This window comes from Phoca vitulina, unplaced genomic scaffold (assembly GCF_004348235.1).
Source record: "Phoca vitulina isolate PV1807 unplaced genomic scaffold, GSC_HSeal_1.0 scaffold23, whole genome shotgun sequence".
Lineage (NCBI taxonomy): Eukaryota > Metazoa > Chordata > Mammalia > Carnivora > Phocidae > Phoca > Phoca vitulina.
This window is the reverse complement of record NW_022589726.1, coordinates 23,189,766-23,208,195: the sequence shown is the minus strand read 5'-3', so window position 1 is coordinate 23,208,195 and position 18,430 is coordinate 23,189,766. Positions and strand designations below refer to the sequence as shown.

At 40.0% G+C, this 18,430-nt stretch overlaps 1 long non-coding RNA gene across 1 annotated transcript; it reads right to left on the bottom strand.

Annotated features, from left to right (window-relative positions):
* On the bottom strand, nucleotides 1–16,597 carry LOC116642458. The gene is made up of 4 exons (XR_004301340.1): nucleotides 16,521–16,597; nucleotides 16,382–16,432; nucleotides 1,927–2,025; nucleotides 1–119 (listed from the first exon to the last, which is right to left on the bottom strand). It is a non-coding gene; the product is annotated as an uncharacterized LOC116642458 (long non-coding RNA).
* Nucleotides 16,598–18,430: the final 1,833 nt, after the last annotated feature.

The following is an 18,430-nucleotide window of genomic DNA, read 5'->3' as shown; positions in this document are numbered from 1 at the left end:
GGTTGCCAGCAGCAGTTCAGCTGTGCTGTGATGCTATCAGACTCCTCCTCTTACCCCAGGTCTTCTTTCCACTGTCTTCTTTATCTTGTGCTTGTAACCTCATATCCATTCGATGGCCTCTGTACTTCCAGGGAGACAAAAGGAACAGTGCAAAAGGCCTTGCTGGAGGTGGGATTTTGTCCCCCAGAAAGGGATGATGAAGTCCTAAACCCAGGTACCTATAAATGGGACCGTATTTGGAAATAGTCTTTGCAAATGTGATTAGTTAAGATGAGGTCAGACTGACTTAGGGTCGGCTCTAATCCAATAACAGGTATCCTTCTAAGAAGAGAAAACAGATAGAGAGAGTAGACCCCCATGAGAAGACACAGAGGAGACACGGAGGGAAGATGGCCACGTGAAGATGGCCACGTGAAGGCTGGGGCAGAAGTTGGAGTGATACAGTTGGCAAACCGAGGAATATCAGGGACTGAGGGCAACCATCAGAGCCAAAGAAAGGCAAAGGATTCTTCTGTAGAGCCTTGGGAGGGAGCAACACCTTGATGTCAGACGTATAACCTCCGGAACTGTGAGGGGATCATGTATGTTGTTTTAGGGTCCCCAGTTTGTGGTCTTTTGTTATGGCAACCCTGGCAAACTAGCAGAGGCCCCTCCATCACAAAGCCTTGTCTTGGGAAGTCTCCAAATTTGCCTTTATAGCCCATTGGTGAGAACTGGGTCAGATACCCAAACTTAGAAGGATCAATGGCCAAGGGGAGGAGATTTCCATGACCTATTCTGATTCATCCTTAAGCCTAGGTAGGGACTACTCTTCCTGTGATCAAGGGATCTCTCTCCACCATCTGAACACGTTGGAAGAAGGGCAGATGGCTTTAGGGAGGCAATGGGCAGTGACTGTCATACACGAAGATGGACTGTTTTGCTGCTTTGTGGACGACACATTAGCAATGCTACCCTATTGAACAGTGCTTGAGATTCACCCCAAAACAGATCTTCATATTCTCTAGAAGCACTCAGAGATTTAGGTGAAGGATCTGGGTAGGTGGTTCCAGAGTAAGAAGTTAGAAAGATGAGGGTATCTGAGAGGTGGTGTTCCCAGGGAGAAGCCATGTGATCTCATCTAAAACGAAGAGAGAAATTATGGAAGCAGCCAGTGTCCACTGATAGATGAGTGGATAAAGAAGATGTGGTATGTATGTACAATGGAATATTATTCATCCATAAAAAGAAATGAAATCTTGCCATTTGCAATGACATGGATGGAGCTAGAGAGTATAATGCTAAGTGAAATAAGTCAATCAGAGAAAGACAAATACCATATGATTTCACTCATATGAGGAATTTAAGAAATAAAACAAACAATCATAGGGTGGTAAAAGAGAGAGAGAGACAAACCAAGAAACAGACTCTGAACTATAGAGAACAAACTGCTGGTTACCAGAGGGGAGGTGGGGGGGGGATGGGGGAAATAGGGGATGGGGATGAAGGAGTGCACTTGTGATGAGCACCGGGTGATGTATAGAATTGTCAAATCACTATACTGTACACCTGAAACTAATATAACACTGTATGTTAACTCTTCTGGAATTAAAATGAAAAACCTAATTTAAAAAAGTTTTACTTAGCTAATAATAGCTGAAGTATCATTTCAAATTAAGTACCAAACCTTTGCAAAAATACTTGCTAAAATGGCGGTGGGGGGTATCAAACTATACATTCAGTATGATCCAACATTCCTTAGCCAAAAATACTGGGAAGAAAATAGCAAAATGTTAATAATGATTATCCCCAGGTAGTGAGATTTGTTTGATCGTTACAGTTTTCTCTTTTATTTTTCTGTCTTTTTCAAATTTTCTACAATGAGCATGGACGATAATGACGATGATATTTAACAGTTATGAAATGAACATGTGCTAAGAACTTTACCTGGATTTTTTTTTTTCATTTAGTTTTCACAATTCTTTGCAATAGGCACTATTGTTATCCCATTTGCACAGATGAGAAGGTTGAGGTACGGAGCCATCACTAAAGAAAACAAAAGAGAGTGAGAGAGAAAAACAAGAGAGAGATGATAATGTAATTTAGAGGAAACGTAGTGTCAGGAAACTGGAAATGAGAGGTTGGTGAAATGATCTGGTGCTCATGAAAATCCCCCATCCTTACTCCAAGGGAATTGTCACCCCAGTTTAACTGTAGGCAGCAACATATAGTAAGACATGCGTTTTTAATCTTCACCCATTAACAGGCTTAAACAGTTAAACCCAGCACCAGACAGTAAATGCATCCATGTTGTTAAACCTATTTTTTTCATAGCTAAGACAGAGATTAAACATGCTCATGAATTTAGCTCCATGGACCAACGGTGATAGGGGGAGTAGCTGCCCAAGCATCCCATCTGCTAGGCAGCTCCCAGCTGTACACATTCTGGAATTCCTCTCAAACATTAAATTCGCTGAATGCCTATCTGGGAACTATAGACGTGGTCTGGAGGCCAAGTCTTGTAGAGACTGTTACACTCCATTGGCATCTTCCTAGATCACCAGCCAAGCGCCGTTCTGCAGCATCCTCTACCTGGACCTATCCTTTATCCCACCTGCTCCATGTATAGGGTTTTAACTGGCCACGTGATCTGCCTTCCTCTTCCGGTTCTGCCTTCCTACACTGGTTCTTTGACCATGACTGCTTTATTCCCACAGTTTCCTCTGCCTGGGAGCACCTCCTCCTCCGTGTCCCCTCTGCTTCCCAGACATACATCTGTCATAGCAGCAAGACCTACTGTGGCATTTATTACATGTCTGTCTCTCCTTACTAAGGACTTTGGAGGCAGTCTTAGTGATACCTTAGTGATCTTTGTATTTCCAGCATCTAACACAGTTGGGGGGCTATTAAATATTGGATGGATAAATAAAGGCTAATCCCAAGGGAAGCAGATCATGTTATACATTCCTTAGCTGGAGCTCACGGGGCTCGGCGATGTGCCACACTGAAGCCTGACAGGGACAAGAATTCAGGAAGGGTGATTGACCACAGGTCTTCCTGGTTTGTGGAAAAGCGGGAGATGCACCGTGAGCCCTAGGGCGAACATCCTTTGAAGTAATCTGATTTATTTCCGCAAAATTCAATGCTTAGGTGTTGTGATCTGTTTCTAACGTGCAAATTTGCTTTCCTGAGAAATTGAAAGGAACTTGAGCAACTTCTTAGGTAGTTTCCAGTCCAAACGACTTCTCAGGGTGAAGGCTTTCTTTTTTTGAACGTGCACGTGGACAGGTAGCAGTCGGAACGGAGAGCGGCAGAGCCATGCCGCTGTGAGCGTGGTGTGGAAACTCTCATCATCCACGTGGAGACGTGAAATGTGAGCCGGAGCCACGCGGCTCCGTGGCAGTGGCGGGGTGGGCAGGGGACCAGAGGGGGCTGGCTGAAAGTGAAGTCCAGAGACTGTTGGAAACATACTCGTTTTACGTATTCTCCCTAAAAACGGACTTGTTGCTGGTTAATGAACTTTTTCCAGCGCGAGTTAGGCAATTGCTGGATTTAGGTGCCTGACTCCTGTTGCTTCTTACTGCGAAATGCCCCCGCATTGTTTTCCTTTTTCCTTTCTGCCATTTATGAGGTCACTGTGAACTTCCCGCACACCACAAGTGTGCAGGGGGGCACCGCCACCTGTCTCGAGACCTCCTACCGTTCCTCATGATTCACTTCACTGTGCTTTTTCATTTCTTATACTTTGATCATGTTTATCTTCTCTGTTTCCTTCCGCTTTATTGCTCACATCGTTTCCTACCTGAGTCTGGAAGTGACCTTAAGAAGCCATCTAAGCAGAAGAGAGGCATTGTGTTTTCAGACCTTGAGAAGACCGCCACTGCTCTGTAAGGTGCTTTTTGTGAACCCGAGAAAGGCATTCCTCTGGACAGATGCAGCCCCACACCAGGGTTCAGGCTTAGTGAGCAGAGAGCAGAGTGATTTCAGGGCCAACTCTAGTGCACACTCTTGTGCCATGAACAACCTGCCCAACCAGAAGGTACAGTCCTGTTTAGAAAAAAAAAAAAAAAGAGCCCATAATCTTGCTTAAATAAATGGTTACCGTGATCATTTTTCTCATGATAAAAATATTCTTCTTTAAAGGCCATTTAATGGATGACTGGCCTTGAATACACATTTATTTCTTCAATCTTCAGTAATTTAAGGACCTCCTTAAATACAATTCAAGGCTAAACAGTGACTTTCTGCGGCCATAACATCAAATGCAAACACCATGGACGTATCTGCTAAGCCGTCTCTTCTCAGTGCTACAGCACCATCACATATATTGTCTTCATTTCAGGAAACAACTGATGAGCAGGGATGATGAGCCAGACTTTTATATCCAATCTGTTGTTTCTCTCCAGCTTGGCATTTTCGCTTCAACTAGCCTTACGACGAAATGGGTGTCCTTGAAATTTCCAAACAGAAAGCTCCTGAACATAACTCTCTGCTGCTCCGGGCCTGGGGGCCACAGAAGAGAGCTCTTGGGTTGGCTTCTCTAGCCCCATCTGGCACTTGCCTGGCCCTTCCCTGCCCCTGCCCCCATACCCACTTCAAGACAATGTGCTCGGACACCTGCTTGAAGTGCACGGACCAGTTCAGTATCACTGGAGGGAATCTCTAGGTATAAACTCCACACAGGAAAACAATGATAAGATTTCATTCACACAGTATTTTGTTATTTAGAAAATATTTTCCTATGCGTTAGGTTCATGTAATCTTGAGTCGGAATTATCATCCAAAAAGCAGAAATGCATAAACTCAGTCTAGGGAAATAGAATTCTTTCAAGCTGTCGATCCCAGCCAGTCCTTTTCTATGGTTCAGGTTGGTTCATAAAAGGCGCGAGTGACCGCCCTGCCCCAGGGGGCCCCATTTTCTGGGTCTCAGTCTCCAAAATGGGTGCAGATCCCACCCCAGTTCCATTTCTTCTCACCCACTTCTTCCTGGCCCTGAACTCCGAGCCTGTGGCCTCCACACCTTTCTTCCTTCCAGCTCCCTGCAGCCTAAGGGTAAAATGCTTTCTCTCAACTCCCTTTGGACTAGAAACCTGGTCTATACCAGTTTCTAAGGGAAACCTTCTTTACCTGCAGCCACCTAAATCCTGAGTCTGGGACACATGATTCATTCACACAGAACCTTTATCTTTTTGAAATGACAGTAATATTAACTAATGCTTATTCCTGTCTGTATGATAGGCATGGAGCTCTGTGCTTTATGCATTTTCTCCCATTTCATCCTCACAACAAACAGGGATGGGGGCTACTAAGAGTATGCCCATTTACAAATGAGGAAGCTGAGGCTGAATTTAAGCCACTTTTATCAAATGGACCTAGCTGGCCTCACAGCCATGGGTTCTCTCTTTTCAGACTTGTTTCACCTCTTTATATTCTTCACGATTCCGTATGTTTCATTAAATCCATCTTCAGAGACACACAATTTTTGCTTAAAATCCCTCGGTTCCTCCCAGATTCCAAACCCCAGCATTATCATTCAACAATCTACCAGATCTCAGAGGGTTGCCTCCCCCAAATCCTCAGTTTGAGCTTCCTCAGACAATCTAGCATTGCTCACAGCCCAAGGTATTCACTTTACTCTCGTCCCAGGCAAAGTGGAGGAAGCCACATTTTCATTATAACCCAGAAGAAGAAATATTCACCCCAGGCCTGTGGCTCTCCACACAGGACTTGGAAATATGCATCATCTAGTCTTTGCCCTAAGGCGGAGGTTTTCAGCCCTGGATGCACATTAGAATCACAGGGAGCGCTCATAAAGCTGGATGTCTTGGCTCCCAGCCTCAGGGCAACTGCTGTGGGATTTCTCCAGGGTGGGGCCTGGGTGCAGGTGGTTTTCTCCTTTGTTTTTAGTTTCAGGTAATTCTAACGAGAACCCCTACCTGCCCTTCTCTTTGCCAAGCCATATTCATTGCCATTTTCTACAGCTGACTCAGAACCATCCAGATGCTATTTGGAGCACCTAGCACTCGCCAAATGGATGATTGTGCCTTCTCCATAGCTTTTCATTAACTCCTGACCGACAGAACATCAATTTACTTTGTCTCCTCTGTGTGACTACCTCCAATCTACCCCCAAATCACTGTGGAATATCTATACATTGTTCTAGAACTACTGTTTTCTCATTGCATCTAGATTTGCTTTACTTAAACAAACTGATAACTATCTCCAAGATGTAGGCTATGCTTTATCGTCTTTGCCTCTTTCCATAGTGCTGCAAATAGCTTCTAAACCACCATGGACAGTAAATGAATGCTGATTATGAGAAAAACTATTCTTCTTGCTTTCATTTCCCTTTGGTATGAAAGGCCATTAAATAGGCTGCAGAGAACAGGGTGTTTGGAGGCAGAAATAAGAGAAATATGTAGCCTGGAATAAAACCTAAAGATGTCCAGTAAGCAAAAGGGAATCTATAAATACTGCAGACTGATTACCTGTCAAAGTGGGTAGTTCTTTTAGCTATGAACTCATTGAAATGTTAAATGTTAACATCAAAAATTCCCTTCAGGAATAGTTGCTGGAGTTCCCACCTTACGCCAAAGGCTCCAACACTCTCTTTAGAATCTCTAGGAAAAGAATTCAAATTGGATGAGTCCAGACCTTTACGTTCATGTTGGAGCATAAACTTGGCAGCCTGGATCCTAGTCTAGGTTCTGCTACTAACTAGCTGTGACCTTGATATGACATTGAGGCCATCAGAACTCACAGACTCCCAGGGTGTCTAGAGTAATAATGTTAATATAAATAGCTAACATTGATGGAGTACTTACTGTGTACCAGGTCCTGTGCTCACCATTTTTCATGCCTTGTTTCACTCAGTCCTCACAGCCCCTCCCAGAGATGGGTACTATCATTATCCCCAACTGAGGAAACTGAGCCTCACAGAGATTAATGTGTCCAAGGTCATGTGGAAACACATTTTGGTGCAACCATGTTCACTCAACCCTAGCTCAAATGCCCATCCCTCTTTCCCCACATCTGCGTGTTCATTAGCTCCTGACCGAAGAACATCAATTTACTTTGTCTCCTCTGTGTGACTACCTCCAATCTACCCCCAAATCACTGTGGAATATCTATACATTGTTCTAGAACTACTGTTTTCTCATTGCATCTAGATTTGCTTTATTTAAACAAACTGATAACTATCTCCAAGATGTAGGCTATGCTTTATCATCTTTGCCTCTTTCCATAGTGGTGTGTGTTCATTGTTTTTGCAGGTCTTCCCCAGCACGCTGAGAGTACTTTGAATTCCGGGCTTGGCAATTAGAGACACTCAATATAGATACCAAGTTGGGGGTATAGACTCTTACTGAGTCCTCACAACATCTCTGTAAGTAGAAGTCTTCTTGCTTTTATGGCTAAAGGCTCAGAGAGGCTAAGTAATTGACTCAAATTGGCACAGGAAGTAAAAAGTGGAATCAGGTGTTGTATCCAGGCAACAGAATGTCCCCATCCTGTACTGGTATCACCGTCCATTTTGTTGTCCAAGCCAATCCAGAAACCCCTCTTAAATTAGTCAAAGTAGGAGGCCACTAGGTTGAAATAGCTCGAATGCCCTGGCAGCCTATGTAAGCAAACCAAAATCTAAGCCCAGATTACAAAATGGAAACCTAAGTTTAGCCAGTCACAAGTGGCCAACTAGGCTTTAAGCTAGAGCCAATCAATGACATCCTTGCTTTGCATCTACCTTTTCTCTAGAAGGTAAGTCTCTCCGGGAACTCCTGTTGGTAGGGTTCCCCTAACGGCTTCTGATTTGGCACGGCCCCCAGAACTGATTTTTTGCTCAAATAAACTTAAAATTTTGAATACACCTCAGTTTATCTTTTAACACCAGGGAATCATTCTCTACAATACTTCCCCAATGGTGATTCCTTTTTTTTTTTTAATATGGAATGCTTCACGAATTTGCGTGTCATTCTTATACCCTCCTCCACTCCACTCACTGCTCAGTTCATCAGTCTGTCCCCACCCCTCGATCGCGTCTATAATTCAGATTACTGCCTTCACATACCCAGGTTCCCATGATAGCTAGAGGGGAAGATCTGGAACGTTGGCTGACCCCCAACACAAAAACCTTAAAAATTGTGAATGACTTGTATAAACTACAAGCATTTCTTTTTTTTTTTTTTAAGATTTTATTTATTTATTTGACAGAGAGAGAGAGAGAAGAGCAGGGAGAGCAGCAGAGGGAGAGGGAGAAACAGGCTCTCCGCAGAGCAGAGAGCCCAACGCGGTACTCGATCCTAGGACCTAGGAGATCATGACCTGAGCCGAAGGCAGACGCTTAACCAACTGAGCCACCCAGGCGTCCCCAGCATTTCTTATCATCTCTTTTAGAGACAAAGACACTTCCACACACTTAGTCCTGAATTGCCTAAATCATGGTTCCATGGGAAGTTAGCATTGTATTTTCACCCACTGACATTAATTTTGGTCTGAGGATCAGCATACTGCTCTAGTCCTGTAAATCATATGAGGCAACCAGATAGTCTCCAAGATTCTAATCTTGTTTGTTGATCATATTTCACCGGTTTATTTCATTGTCTGCCATTTAGGAACTAATCGTGATAACTGCACTGGTTTTCTTGAGGTGTCGTTGCTTTTAACCCATTTCGTTGCTCAGTTTCTCTGGGGCTGGGGCCTTGTGTTCTTGCCCTCACTGAACTGAATTCCCCGTATCCCGCCTACCTGTCTTTGAATAAATATCACGTGCTGTGATAATGAGGTGCTTCTGCTGTGCTTTGCCACCTGTAGGGGGGACACTTGGCCACACTGCCTTAAGACCTCCCTGCAGTACTTACTGCTTGCCCTTTGCAGCCAGCATCCTTCAGATAACTTTCTCCTATGTCCCTGAAACAGATCGGTTTCCGCACTGCCTGCCTCATCTCCGAGGTGGGTCTCCTTACAAGCATGAGAAAAAGTTCAGACCTGTAAATGTCCCTTTGATATCTACTTATTGCAAACACAAGAGAAACTTCTTCAGAGCAAAAGGAGTCCGTCATTTTTGGCAGACTGCTCAGACTGCTTCAACAATGAAGCTTCTCCGAATATTACGGTCTCCTGCTCTTCTGGGAACCGTGGAACAAAGTACTCTAGTTAATATTCTCAGATGACCTGCCAAGAAGGAGGGTCACTCTGGTAGGAGTTCCATATGCTATTTAAAGAACAGATGTTCCTTCGATGGGAGAGCAGCAATATATGGCCAGGGTTTTAATGAGGCAGGGAAAGGTGAGATGTGGCAAAAGGAGATGTTGAATGAAATTGTTCTCTTCAAAAATAATGCTGGCCATTTATTCTGTTTTGTAATTCCATTTAAGCTTACTGGTTTCATTTGGAGTATTGTGAATTATTTACTAGCATTATATATTTAACTTGTTAAATGAAGAAATGTGTTCTCGTATGAGAGGAAAAGAAACCAGTTTGAGTCTTTTGGAATTAGCCTTTAGGAATATTTCTAAAAGTTGGAGCTGTCACGAGGGAGAAAATGAGGGTCATGAGAAGAGGAAAAATGATCTCTCTCCATATTCATTATGTTTACATTTCAATTCTGTCTCATAATTGATGGTTATAAGACTATTCCTTTTCCTTCTACCTCCCTTTCTTCCTCCTGTGATTGTCTAAATTCATTTAGAGGCAGTCAATCCCAAAAAACTAGATGGTGGTAGATAGAGGAGGGGGTGGGCATTATGCTCTAGTAGGCGTAGTTCCTGTAAGTAACGTGCTGCAGTGAGAGTCCGAAACAAGATTGCTCAGGTCAGGCCAGTCCAGTTCAGTGTCAGACACAGGGCAAGTCAGGAAGATCTAAGAAAATCTTACCTGAGTCTATCAGTTATCTGTTCCACTTTTTCTGTTCACTTTCTCACCTTCCATTCGATTTTTTGTGTGTGTAGTTAAATATTTATTTTTCACTTTATTATGTCCATGCAAATAGCATTCATAACTTAATATTGACTGCACAATGATTATTATTAAATTTTCTTACCATTTGCTTTTGTCTTGTAGGTAATAATTGCCTTTAAAAAAAAAATTGCTTAGTTTTCTTTCTCTCCATAACAATTCTTCTCACACCTTCCAATATTCTATTAGACCAGTTTTCCACAAGATCCGTCAAACTAAGAAATGTATCAATTCTGATTCCAAATAAATAAATTCTTTCAGGGGTGCCTGGGTGGCTCAGTCAGTTAAGTGTCCAACTCCTGGTTTCGGCTCAGGGTTGTGAGATCAAGCACCATGGCAGACTCTGTGCTTGAGACTCTCTCCCTCCCTCTGCTTCTCCCCTCCCCAACCCCTGCCACGGGCATGCTCTCTCTCTCTCGCTAAAGTAAATAAATAAATATTTAAAAAATAAAATAAATTCTTTTAAATTTGTGAGGGCCATAGCATATAGTTCTTTTATGAAATTTGAAAATCGTGCCACTTTTGAAATAGAGTATTTGTAAGTGTCCTTTTTAAAAAATATGCAAACCATAAAAAATATAGGTAAACCATACCATCTTCAAGTGGGAGCACTTTACTGGACTCAGTAGAGCTCAGGGACTAAGTTTCTAGCATTAGAGTACCTGTCTTCAAATCTTGGCTCTGCCTGAAACAAGATGTACCTGAAACAAGATGCTCACCTATTTGTGCCTCAGTTTTCTCAACCATAAAATGGAGATAATAGTAGTTACCACAAGGACTGTTTGAAATTGAACTTAAATAATACATGTAAATCATTTTATAAAATCCCTGACACATAGTAAATTATCAGCAAAAATGAGATATTGTTTAACAGAATAACAAAGGAAGAAATAGTCAAAAAAATAAAAGACTTTACGTAAAGCTTATGTATGAAAAAATATGAACACATAATTAAATGGAAAAATAATAAACTGGGGAGTACTGGGTGGCTCAGTCAGTTAAGCGTCTGCCTTCAGCTCAGGTCATGATCCCAGAGTCCCAGGATCCAGCCCTGCGTCAGGCTCCCTGCTCAGTGGGGAGTCTACTTCTCCCTCTGTCCCTCACCCTGCTCGTGCTCTCAATCAAATAAATAAATAAAATCTTTAAAAAAAAAAAAGAAAATAATAAACTGGGATAAAAACATTTATAGCAAGCATGACAGAGCAAAAAGTTAACATTTAATATATCATAAGTCTTAGATAAAAGAAAAAAACAAGAAATGTACATGAATTGGTAGTTTACTAAAGGAATAAAATTGGCTATATGGAAACATATCTGCCCTCACTTGAAATAGAAATTACATATTAAAATATAATAATATACAAAAAAATGAAAGAAGACACAAATTACTAATATCAGAAATGAAAGAAGGGGCATCACTATGGATACCACAGACTTTAAAAGAATAACAAAAGAAAATTATGAATAACTCTATGCCCCCAAATATAATATTCCAGGTGAAATAGACCATTTCTTTGAAAGATACAATCTACAAAAATTCATACCAAGGAGAAATAAACAATCTGAGTAGGCCTATGTCTATTAAAGAAATCAAATCAGTAGTTAATAATCTTTCAAAACAGAAAATACCAGGCCTGGATATGTTCACTGGTGAATTTTATTAGACATTTAAGGAAGAAATGATATCAATTCTCTACAACCTCTTCCAGAAATAGAAGCTGAGGAAATACCTCCTAACTCATTTTATGAGTTCATTGTCACCCTAATAGCAAAACCAGACAAAAATATTAAAGAAAGGAAAACAACAGACCAATGTCTCTCATAAACATAGATGCAAAATTCCTTGACAGAATATTAGCAAATCAAATTTAACAATATATAAAAAAAAATTATACATCATGACAAGATGGGTCTTATTCCAGGTATGTGAGGCTGGTTCAATGTTTGAAAACCAATTAATGTAATTCATCACATCAACAGCTAGTAAAAAGAAATCATATAATTACATCAATAAATGTAGAAAAACATTTGAAAAAACCCAACAGCAATTCATGATATAGAAAAACAAACCAAAAAAACCACCCTACCAAACTAAGAATAGAGGGAAACACTGAACTTCCTCAACTTGATAAAGAATATATACAAGACACACAAAAAGATGCTCAACATCATCACTCATCAGGGAAATGCAAATCAAAACTACAATGAGCTATCACCTCACACTTGTCAGAATCAAAACAAACCAAGAACACAAGACTCAGCCAGCGTTGGTAAGGAGGTAGAGAAAAGGGAATCCTCACGCATGGGTGGTGGGAATGAAAACTGGTTCAGCCACTCAGGAAAACAGTATGGAGGTTCCTCAAAAAATTAAAAATAGAATTGCCAGATGATCCAATAATTCCACTATTGGATATTTACCCCAAGAATACAAAAGCACTAATTCAAAAAGATACATGCACCCCTATGTTTATTGAAGCATTATTTACAATAGCCAAATTATGGATGCAGCCCTAGTGTCCATTGATAGATGAATGGATAAGAAGATGGGATAACTATATATATATATAATGGAATATTGGCCATAAAAAAAGAAATGAAATCTTGCCATTTGCAACAACATGGATAGAGCTAGAGAGTATAATGCTAATTGAAATAAGTCAGTCAGAGAAAAGACAAATACTGTATGATTTCACTCATATGTGGAATTTAAGAAACAAAACAAATGAACAAAGCAAAAAGAGACAAACCAAAAAACAGACTCTTAACTATAAAAGACAAACAGATGGTTACCAGAGGGAAGCTGGGAGGGAGGATGGGGAAAATAGGGGAAGGGGTTTAAGAGTACACTGACCATGATGAGCACTGAGTCATATATAGAATTGTTGAAGTGCTACATTGTACATCTGAAACTAATATAATACTATATGTTAATTATACTGGAATTTAAATAAATAAATAAATAAATAAATGACTCTCTACAAAATATCTGCACCTAACATCCTACTTAATGGAAATTAGATGCTTTCTCCCTAAGATTAGAAATAAGGCAAGGTTGTCCTCTCTCACCACTCCTTCTCAATATTGTACTGGAAGTCCTAAGTAATGCAGGAAGATTTTTTTATAAAGAAAATAAAGGTATACAGACTGGGAAGGAAGAAATAAGCTGTCTTTGCTTACCGATAACATGACTCTCTGTGTAGAAAATTCCAAGAATCAACAACCACAACAGCAAAAAAATCCTGTGATTATAGCAAGTGATGACAGCAAGGTTGCAAGATACAAGTTAATATACTAAAGTAATTGCTTTCCTATATCCAAGGAATGAACAGTTAGAGTTTGAAATTTAAAACACAACACCATTTATATTAGCACCAAAAAGAAAAGAAAAACCCAATTATAAATTTAAAAACTGATGTACAAGATCTATATGATGAAAACTACAAAACTCTGATGAAAGAAATCAAAGATCTAAAGAAACGGAGAAGTATTCCATGGATAAGAAGACTCAATATTGTCAAGATATCACTTCTTTCCAATTTGATCAGCAGATTCAACTCTATCCTAATAAAAATCCCAGCAAGCTATTTTTTGACTATCAACAAATTGATTCTAAAGTTTATATGGAGAGGAAAAACACCCAGAATAGCCAACTTAATATTTAAGAAAAAGAACAAATTCAGAGAACTGACACTATCTGATTTTAAATCTTTCTATAAAGCTGTCGTGATGCAGTATTGTTGAAAAAATAGACAAATAGATCGATGGCACAAAATAAAGAAGCCAGAAATAGACCCACATAAATATAGTCAACTCATCTTTGACAGAGGAGGGGCAAAGGCAATTCAGTAAAGTAAGGATAGTATTTTCAATAAATGTTGCTGAAACAATGGTACATCCACATACAAAAAGAAAAAAAAAAAGAATTGACACAGACCTTATGCCTTTCATAAAAATTAACTCAAAATGGATCATAGACCTAAATGCAAAATACGAAACTATAAAACTCTTAGAAGATAAAATAGGAGAAAATCTAGGTAACCTTGTGTTTGGCAACAAGTTTTTAGATTCAACATCAAAAGCATAATCCATGAAAGAAAATTCGGTAAGTGGGACTTCATTAAAATTAAAAGCTTCTGCTCTACAAAAGACACTGTTAAGAGAAGGAAAAAACAAGCCACAGATTAGGAGAAAATATATTTTTTAAAGATTTTATTGATTGATCGATTTGAGAGAGAGAGGAAGAGCATGTGTGAAGGAAGGGGCAGAGGGGGAAGGAGACAAGAGGGACAGAGATCTTAAACAGACTCCCTGTTGAGCATGGAGCCCACCCTGGGGCTGGATCTCATGACCCTGAGATCATGACCTGAGCCCAAACCAACAGTCAGTGGCCCCTAGGAGAAAATATTTATAAAACACTTAAGTGATTAAGAACTTATATACAAAATGTACAAAGAACCCTCAAAACTCAATAATAAGAAAACAACCTGATTTTTAAAGTGGGCAAAAGATCTGAACCTTACCAAAGAAGATATGGATGGCAAATAAGCATAGGAAAAGATGCTCAATGTCCTATGTCATCAGGGAATTGCAAACTAAAATGAAAATGACACATTTATTAGAATGGCCAAAATCCAAAACAATGATGACACCAAATACTGGTGAGGATGTGGAGCAACAAGAACTCTTCAGTGCTGGTGGGAATGCAAAATAGTACAGCCACTTCAGAAGACAGTTTGGTAGCTAATATTTCTACCAATCTCTATTTTGTTTTTTGTTTTTGAACTTTAAATGCATATTGCTAAGTGAAAGAACCAGTAAGAAAAGGGTACATACTGTATGATTCCAACTATATGACATTCTGGAAAGGGCAAACTATAGAGACAATAGAAAAATCAGTGGTTGCCAAGGTTTCTGGGGGAAGGCAGGATGAGTAGGTGAAGCACGCAGGATTTTTAGGGCAGTAAAACTATTCTGTATGATACTCTAATGGTGGATACATGATACAGTGATACATGATGATATGTGACACCAGGAAACACGGTGGATACAAATATACATTTGTCCAAACCCATAGAATGTACAACAGAGTGAACCTTAATGTAAACTAGGAATGTTAGTTAAAATGATATATCAATATTGGTTCATCACTTGTAACAAATGTACCACACGAATGCAAAATTTAATAGGGGAACCTGGGAGTCGGGGCAGGGGGGAGTATATATGGGAATTTTTACTTTCTACTCAATTTTTCTATAAACCTAAAACTGCGCTAAAAATAGTCTATTACTTTAATATATATTTTATATATCATTGTATATAATGATATAGCATGTTTCACTTATGACATTTCAAAATTATTTTTATATTGCAATATCCACTGTTAGGATGAAATCTACTCTCCACTCAAATATATTATACATTTATATTTATACATCTGCATATATAATTTGTGTGTATGTATCTACTTTATTTTTTTAAAGATTTTTTTTATTTATTTTGAGAGAGAGAGCACACGAGTGCATGAGTGGGGGCTGAGGGGCAGAGTGAGAGGGAGAGAGAAACAAGCAGAGTCTGCACTGAACATGGAGCCCAACGCGGGGCTCGATATCACAACCCATGAGACCATGACCTGAGCCAAAACCAAGAGTGGAATGCTTAACCAACTGAGTCACTCAGGCACTCCTGTGTGTATCTACTTTAAAATCTCTATTTGCTTCTCAGTGCCCTTTACAAAAAAAGCCATATTCACTCCTGTGCTTATAGAACCTACTACAGTGCCTAGTCCATAGCAGATACCCAATAAATATTTGCTAACTCAATGTTTGTTGAATGTCGAATACTGAATGTAGATGACTAACTATGAATGCACTAAAATGTGCTATCATGTAGTTTGGACATATTTCTCCATCTTATTTATAAAGTTGTAATGACAGGCATTTCCAAACGCCTTGCTGGTATCAGGACACAAGGTGCCTTTAGCATTCTCCTGGTATGTCAGACCAATCACTCTGATCTCAGTTCAGCTTGTTAGAGTAGGTGGAAAAATCATAAGGACAGTTAAACAGTAAAGGATACACAAGATGTGGATTAAAAGGCACAGTTACTCATTTAAATTCTATTTCCCCAGGTTCTTAAGAACAAAATAGAGAATTGCTGGAAGCTATTTGGAAGGCTTTTTAAAGTTCTCAATAGTGTGGTTATTAATACTGCCCTAACAGTATTATTATTGTTATTATTATTATTATTATTCCTTAACAAAGAAAACAAGTATTTTTCAGTTCATCTTTGAGTAAACCTGAGCTTCTATCTGAAAACAGGCCATTGAGCTCTGCCCGATTGTGAAGAAATATTAAAAGCCATTTGAATCAACTACAATATCAATCTATTGGTGTTGCAAATATCCAATTATCTCTATTCATTGTAAGCACCACAAATAAAACAAAAACAATACCTAGATGCTGCTTACGAGGAATTCAGGCTTTGAGAACCTGATTTCAATGAACTGCAAAGACAAAGAAATGAGAATTCATTAAAAACTCTGTACTTAACAGAAGGGTTAAAATTTGCCAGGATAGGGACTTGCTACTCACTCAATAGCACCATCTCAGCTTCCTTTCTTGGGTTTGTAAGACTCCGAAATTGTGTCCAAATTTGCCTATCAAGAAATGTCGCTACATTGCAGAAGCACGTGGGTTTCCAGGCAAGGCCAGGCTGGATGTTGCCTAGGAAACCATTACTGGTTTCTGCTACAGCTAAAATGGAAAATGTCTGTTCCTGAGGCAAGAAAGGCATCAGAATTCTGTCTCGGGCCCTTCTGTAGTTTCTGCAATCCTCCCTGCTTACCTGCCCTCTATCCACTGCTCCTATTTGACCTGATTCTGTGTGGTTCCTGATTCCCAGACATTCACTTGAATTTGACTCCCTCACTATCTAGACAGAAAGTAAAAACCTAATGACTGCAAACTTGTTTGGTTTTACCTACATAGTACTTTTGTTTATTTATTTTGACCAATGTTTAAAAATCAGGATATATCTCACAAAAACCTTTACAGTTTTTCTTTTTGAAAAATTGGAATACCTGTCAATAACTGAAACCATATTCTCTCATGGGGCAATCTGCCAGAACAGAATGGCTAATGCCTACTTAAATGACACGTGTTCTCTAGTTTGCCGCAATCCCCACTATTCCCTATTATCTCCAACAGTGAGGCTGAGTATTAAGTTTTCATTTACCACTCTACTTTCATTTTTGTTTTTCTTTACAATGGAGAAGTATTTCTCTTTTCCCATGTATTTACAAGAAGTGGCAAAATGAGATATGAGAGGTTTAAGAATTTCTAGAAAAAAAATACCTTCTTGGAGGAAACAAATACTATTTCTGTATGTTTAATATGGAAAATGAGTATACATACAAAGAACAGACCCTGCCCATTTACCCTCTTATATCTTATGTCTAATAGCTACAGCCATTGGAGTTTGTGACTTCTGCTCTAGTTCTCAGATATCTGGGTTTTCTTGGAGTGGATACTATGCTCTGGATTTATCCCCAGTCCTAGCTTGCTGCCTCATTTCCTTAATTCGCCCCTGCCTACAGACCAGGAGAGGCAATCATACCTCTAATAGTAAAGGCTCTGGGTGGTTCTACTTGCTCCTCCTCATTATCTACAAATAAGCTGATTTCCACAGATGAGCCATAACATTTCCTTCTAATTTAGCAATAAATGCTAGATAGTCCATGATTCTTCATATAAAAGAATCTGCATATCCCAGCTCACTTATCTCCCTAATCATTTGATTTTCTTTGTAATTGTGGTTGTGTGTAGATTATGCTATAAACATCAACTAATTTAGCCAATGTTTTTTTGTTGTTGTTTTGGTTTTGTTTGTTTGTTTGCTCATGAAAAAGAAGGAAAGGGAAGGAAGGAGGGAGAAGAAAGGAAAAGGAACACAAATAGCACTCAGCGAACTGGAATATTATCATTAGGGATGTTTAGACTGCATAACCCAGAATGACCTCTTCAAGGAGATGACATGTGAGCAAAGATGGGACAAGATGAAGGAATGAGCGTGGGGTTATGGGGTCTCTACAGGGCAAGAGCCTGCCCCTAACAGAAGCACACGGGCATGTTCTGGAAAGAGCAGATGGGCAGATGGCATCAGGCCTAGTGGGTAGTGTTCTACTTCCTCTCCCCTTGGTAATTCTCTCAGCCTCCTGGAGACAAGGCAAAAGTTCACTTCCGTTTTCTGCACTCTCCCTTAATGAACCTTAACCTAAAGGTGATGGACTGAGGGCTAAATGGGTTTAGGTCTTTGTCCCCCAAATGTAAAATAAATGATCAGGGTAGTCCAGGTTGGGTTCGAATAAGCATGCTGGATCAGGCGGGATGAGGCAGGGAGCTGGCAGCTGGGCCCCTCTGGTAGCACAGAGAAGAGTCAAAACTAGATGTAATGAGTGCGGTCAAGGAGGAAGCCCCGAGCCCCTTCCCCAGGGCGGTGGGAG